Genomic DNA, 6,974 nt, shown 5'->3' on the forward strand with positions numbered 1-6,974 from the left:
GATCGTTCAGTCGTAATAATCATTATGGCATTTGTTAAACGCTTACTACGTGCCAGGCACTCTACTAAGCGCTGGGGTGGATTCAAGCTCGCCGTCTCCGTCCCCGTTTTACAGATGAGGTGACTGAGGCCCAGAGAAATGAAGGGTCTCGCCCAAGGTCACGTGGCAGAACAGGGGCAGACAGGATTAGGACCCGTGACCAGACTCCCAAACCCGTGCTCCATCCACTACGCCGTGCTGCTTCGATCGTATTTATCGAACGCTCACCGTGCGTAACCTAAACGCTTGGAAGAGTTCATTATAACAGATTGGAGAGACACGTTCCCTGGTCACAAGGAACTTGACAGTTTAAAGACGGAGACAGACATTAAAATGAATTATGGATAATTCATTCAATTCATTCAATAGTATTTATTGAGCGCTTACTATGTGCAGAGCACTGTACTAAGCGCTTGGGATGAACAAGTCGGCAACAGATAGAGACAGTCCCTGCCGTTTGACGGGCTTACGGTCTAATCGGGGGAGACGGACAGACGAGAACAATGGCACTAAACAGCGTCAAGGGGAAGAACATCTCGTAAAAACAATGGCAACTAAATAGAATCAAGGCGATGTACAATTCATTAACAAAATAAATAGGGTAACGAAAATATATACAGTTGAGCGGACGAGTACGGTGCTGTGGGGATGGGAAGGGAGAGGGGGAGGAGCAGAGGGAAAAGGGGAAAATGAGGCTTTAGCTGCGGAGAGGTAAAGGGGGGATGGCAGAGGGAGTAGAGGGGGAAGAGGAGCTCAGTCTGGGAACGCCTCTTGGAGGAGGTGATTTTTAAGTAAGGTTTTGAAGAGGGAAAGAGAATCAGTTTGGGATAATAATAATGTTGGTATTCGTGAAGGGCTTACTGTGTGCAGAGCACTGTTCTAAGCTTTGGGGTAGATACAGGGTCATCAGATTGTCCCACGTGAGGCTCACAGTCTTCATCCCCATTTTCCAGATGAGGGAACTGAGGCCCAGAGCAGTGAAGTGACTTGCCCACAGTCACCCGGCTGCCAAGTGGCAGAGCCGGGATTGGAACCCATGACCTCGGACTCCCAGGCCCGGGCTCGATATGGATGTCAATACCGTGGGGCTGAGGGCGGGGTGGATATCGGGTACTTAAAGGTTACACCGGTCACCTCGGCGTTATCCTTGACTCATCCGGCTCATTCAACCCACGTATTCAATCTGTCGCCAAATCCTGCTCAAATCTGCCCTCTTCTCTCCATCCAAACTGTTGGATCAAACCACTTTTCGTATCCCGCCTCGAGTCCTGCATCAACCCTATCTTCCATAGCCTCCTCTCTATCCCCGCTCCCCACTCGTTCTGCTGCCCCAGTGTTTTTTCTCCAAAAACGTCCGATCCACGTTTCCTCCGATGGCCGCCCACCCGCCTCCGCGTCCAACGGAAACTCCTCGCCGTCGGCTTTAAAGCCCTCGATCGCCTCGCCGCTCTCCTTCCGGCCCACACACTCGGCTCCTCTGATGCCAACCTTCTCCCTCTTCCTCGATCTCATCTAGCCCCGGACCTCGCCCACATCCGGCCTGGAATATCCTCCCTCTTCGCGGCTGACGGAAGATCACTCTCTCCGCCTCCAAAGCCTTATCGAGGGCGCATCTCCAAGAGATCCCCAACTCAGCCCTCATTTCCTCCTCTCTCGCTCCCTTCTGCATCCCCCTTGCTCTTGGATCGGCGCCCTTTATTCAGCCCTGTCTCCGCCCTCCGGCTCTAGTGTGCATATCTGTAATCTATTCACATTAACGGTCTCCCCTTCTGGATTGTAAGTTCGTTGTGGGCGGGGAACGTGCGTTTACTACACTGCTCTGCACACGGTAAGTGTTCAGAAAATATGGCTCAGTGGAAAGAGCCCCGGCTTGGGAGTCAGAGGTCATGAGTTCGAATCCCGGCTCTGCCACTTGGCAGCTGGGTGACTGTGGGTAAGTCACTTCACTTCTCTGGGCCTCAGTCACCTCATCTGTAAAATGGGGATGAAGACTGTCAGCCTCATGTGGGCCAACCTGGTTTCTTCCTGTAAAATGAGGATGAAGGCTGTGAGCCTCACGTGGGACAACCCGATGACCCTGTATCTACCCCAGCGCTTAGAACGGTGCTCTGCACGTAGTAAGCGCTTAACAAATACCAACATTATTAGAAGCGTACAGATACAAGTGCACAGGCATCACAGAAGGGAGAGGAGTAGGGCAAATTAAGGCTAAGTCCGGGAGGGCCTCTTGGGGGAAATGTAGTTTTAATAATAAGCCTTTAAAAGCGGAGAGAGGGGTCGCCTGTCGGGTATCAGTCAGTGGTATTTATGGAGCTCTTACCGTGTGCAGAGCACTGGACTAAGCGTTTGGGAGAGTACGATATAGAAGAGTTGCTAGACGTGATCCCTGCCCCAAAGAAGCTCACGGTCCAGTGGGGGAGACGGACTTCCACGTGAAGGAGACGAAGCGGGAGGGAGTGCCGGGACGGAAGGAGGATAAAGGAGGACGCGGGCAAGGGAGCCACAGCGAGATAGACGAGCGAGTAGGTCGCCGTTAGAGGGGTGAAGCGGGTGGGCCGGGCCGCGGGAGGGACGAGGGGGCGATTCTGACCGAGGGCTTTAAAGCCATTGTTTCTGTCGGATGGGCGACCACAGAAGAGTAAGGAGCGGTGAACTGAACAATTTTTTAGAAAAATAATTCGGGCCAAAGATCATCAGGCTGGATACAGTCCCCATCCTACATTGGGGTTCACAGTCTTAAGTAGGAGGGAGAACAGATAATAATAATGTTGGTATTTGTGAAGCACTTACTGTGTGCCAAGCACCGTTCTAAGCGCCAGGGGAGATACAGGGTCGTCAGGTTGTCCCACGTGAGGCTCACCGTCTTCATCCCCATTTTACAGATGAGGTCACTGAGGCTCAGAGAAGTGAAGTGACTTGCCTACAGTCACACAGCTGCCAAGTGCAGGGATGGTCTCTATCTGTTGCCGATTTGTCCATTCCAAGCACTGAGTACGGTCCTCTGCACATAGTAAGCGCTCAGTAAATACTATTGAATGAATGCAAGTGGCAGAGCCGTGATTCGATATTGCATCCCTATCCTACAGGTGAGGAGGCTGAGGCATTCATTCATTCAATCGTATTTCTTGAGGGTTTACTAGGTGCTGTACTAAGCGCTTGGAATGGACGATTTGGCAACAGAGAGAGACCATCCCTGCCCAGTGACGGGCTCGCCGTCTAAACGGGGGAGATGGACAGCGGAGCTAAACAGAACGAGACAACATCACCACGATCGATAGAATCAAGGGGATGTACACATTGAGGAGCAGCGTGGCTCAGTGGAAAGAGCACGGGCTTTGGAGTCAGGGCTCATGAGTTCGAATCCCAGCTCTGCCACTTGTCGGCTGTGTGACTGTGGGCGAGTCACTTAACTTCTCTGTGCCTCAGTTCCCTCATCTGTAAAATGGGGATTAAGACTGTGAGCCCCACGTGGGACAACCTGATTCCCCTATGTCTACCCCAGCGCTTAGAACAGTGCTCGGCACATAGTAAGCGCTTAACAAATACCAACATTATTATTATTATGTACACCTCATTAAGAAAATAAATAAGGTCATAAATAGTATATACAAAGGAGCACAGTGCTGAGGGGCAGGGGAAGGGGGAAGAGCAGAGGGCCGGGGAGGGGGAGCAGAGGGAAAGGGGGAAGTACAGAGAAGTGACATGGCTTGCCCAAAGTCACACAGCATGTAGACCTGGGATTAGGACCCAGGTCCTCTAACTCCTTTAGAGAAGCAGCGTGGCTCAGTGGAAAGAGCCCGGGCTTGGGAGTCAGAGGGCACGGGTTCGAATGCCGGCTCCGCCACTTGGCAACCGTATGACTGTGGGCGAGTCACTTCACTTCTCTGGGCCTCAGTGACCTCATCTGGAAAATGGGGATGAAGACTGTGAGCCTCACGTGGGACAACCTGATGACCCTGTATCTCCCCACATAGTAAGCGCTTAAATACCAACATTATTAGTATTATTGTTATTATTAACTCTCAAGCCCGTGCTCAGCGTGGACAGGAAATGTGTCTACCAACTCTGTTATACGGTACCCTCCCTAGCGCTTAGGAAGTCAAGCAGTCATATTTATTGAGCACTTACTGTGTGCAGAGCACTGTACTTAGTGTTTGGGAGAGTACGCTATAACAGTAAACAGACACATTCCCTGCCCACAACGAGGTCACAGCAGAGAAGCAGCATGGCTCAGTGGAAAGAGCCCGGGCTTGGGAGTCAGAGGTTGTGGGTTCTAATCCCCACTCTGCCGCTTGTCAGCTGGGTGCCTTTGGGCAAGTCACTTCACTTCTCTGGGCCTCAGTTCCCTCATCTGGAAAATGGGGATTAAGACTGTGAGCCCCACGTGGGACGACCTGATGACCTGGTATCCACCCAGTGCTTAGAACAGTGCTTGGCACAGAGTAACCACTTAACAAATACCAAAATTAGTATTATTATTATTGTTAGAGAAGCGGTGTGGCTCAGTGGCAAGAGCCCAGGCTTGGGAGTCAGAAGTCACGGTTTCTAGTCCAGGCTCCGCCACCTGTCAGCTGTGTGACTTGGGGCAGGTCACTTCACTTCTCTGGGCCTCAGTGACCTCATCTGGAAAATGGGGATGGAGACGCTGAGCCCCACGTGGGACAACCTGATCACCTTGCATCCTCCCCAGTCCTTAGAACAGTGCTCGGCACATAGTAAGAGCTTAACAAATTCCATCATTATTATTATTTTTATTAGAGGGTTAGACAGCTATTAATATAGACAAATTCCAGCTGTGGACATCAGTGCTATGTCCCCGGGAAGGGGGATGAATGAAGAGAGCAAGTCAGGGTGATGCTGAAGGGAGTGGGAGAAGGGGAAAGGAGGGTGCAGTCAGGGAAGGCCTCCTGGAGGAGGTGGGTCTTCCGTAAAGCTCTGAAGGCGGGAAGAGTCATTGTCTCCTGGATATGAGGAGGGAGGACGTTCCAGGTCAGAGGCAGGACATGGGCGAGAGGTCGGCGGCGAGATCGAGGCACAGCGGGAAGCTTAGCCTTAAAGAAGCGAAGTGTGCGGGCTGGGTCGCAGTAGAGTAATAATAATAATAATAATACATATGATATTTGTGAATAATGATGGCATTTGTTAAGCACTTACTATGTGCAAAGCACTATTCTAGGCGCAGGGGGGATACCAGGTGATCAGGTTGTCCCATGTGGGGCTGACAGTCTTCATCCCCATTTGACGGATGAGGGAACTGAGGCACAGGGAAGTGAAGTGATTTGCTCAAAGTCACACAGTTGACAAGCGGCGGAGCACTTACTATGTGCCAGGCTCTTTTCTAAGCATTGGGGTAGATACACAATAATTGGGCTGGACACCGTCCCTGTGCCTCATAGGGCTCGCAGTTGTAATCCAGCACTTAGAACAGTGCTTGGCATATAGTAAGCGCTTAACAAATACCATCGTCATCATTAATGTTAATAATAAGAATTATGATGATGTTATTTGTTGATTAATTGTAATTAATTAATTATGGTGATGGTATTTGTTAAGCGCTTCCTATGTGCCAAGCACCGTTCTAAGCACTGAGGTAGATATGAGGTAATCAGGTTGTCCCATTTGGGGCTCACAGTCTAAATCTCCAATTTACAGGTGAGGTAACGGAGGCACAGAGAAGTAAAGTGGTTTAACCAAGGTCACACAGCAGACAAGCGGAGGAGCCGGGATTAGGATCTAAGTCCTCTGACTCCCAGGCCCGGGTTCTATTATTATTAATAATCCCCATTTTACAGATGAAGGAACCGAGGCCCAGAGAAGTGAAGTGACCTGGCCAAGGTCACCCAGCAGACGGGTGGTGGAGCCGGGATTAGAGTAGCAAGGTGAGGAAGGAAGGGGAAGGAGTCAGTGGCAAGGAGGGGGGTTTAGTTCAGTGTTGAGTACACAGTAAGCGCTCGGTAAATATGACTGATTGAGCCTACTAGGCCATTTTGCTACCGCTTGGTGTGATGACCTGAGCAAGGTCAGCCCAGTGCTGGGCGCTCGGACCCAACGGACTCCCGGACCCCCCCGGGCCCCCGTGCCTTCCCTGGTCACCCCCAGAGAAGCAGCGGCGCCCAGTGGGAAAGAGCACAAGCCTGGGAGTCAGAAGGACCTGGGTTCTAATCCCGGCTCCGCCACTCGTCTGCTGTGTGACCTTAGGCGTGCCACTTCGCTTCTCTGTGCCTCAGGTCTCTCGGGTAAAGTGGCGATTAAGATCGCGAGCCCGCTGTGGAACGGGGACTGTGTCCAACTCGACTACCGTGTATCTATCCCGGCGCTTAGTACAGTGTCTGGCACATAGCTCTTAAGAAATACCACAGTGATTACTACTTATTATTAGTAGGTCCTCGCCTGTGATGATTGGGATCTCCCTAGCCCCCTTTCCCCTCTGTGCCTGGGAACCAAAGCCCTGGTGTTTGCACGGGGGCGGAGAGGGGGTGGTCTCGGACCCCACCGACCCCACTCGATTCCGAGGCAACCGGTGTCTCCCGGATGGGGCGGGAAGGGAGCGACTCACATCCCCGGACCCCCCAACCCGTCCCACCCACAACCCCATGTCAGTGGAGAGGCCTCTGAGGGGCTGCAAGGTTCCTGGTGGTGGTGGTTGGTGACGGGGGACCTGAGGCAGGCGGGGAGAGTGAGCTGGCGGTGCCCACCACCCCCAGGACCGACAAGAGGCCCAAGGCCCCGGGGGGACGCCGCTGCTCGGGAGAGGGTGGGGAGGATGGAGGCGATGGAGGCTGGCCGGCGTGGGGAGGGAGAGGGGGAGAATGGAGGTTGGCCGCTGCTCGCTTGCAGGGAGGAAATTGGCCCTTGGAGGGACTGGAGGCTGACCGGTTGTGGGGAGGGAGAAGCGGCAGGGTGGGGAAATGGAAACCGGCCGGATGGCTGGTAGA

The sequence above is a fragment of the Ornithorhynchus anatinus genome, chromosome 3 (genome assembly GCF_004115215.2).
Source record: "Ornithorhynchus anatinus isolate Pmale09 chromosome 3, mOrnAna1.pri.v4, whole genome shotgun sequence".
Classification (NCBI taxonomy): Eukaryota; Metazoa; Chordata; class Mammalia; order Monotremata; family Ornithorhynchidae; genus Ornithorhynchus; species Ornithorhynchus anatinus.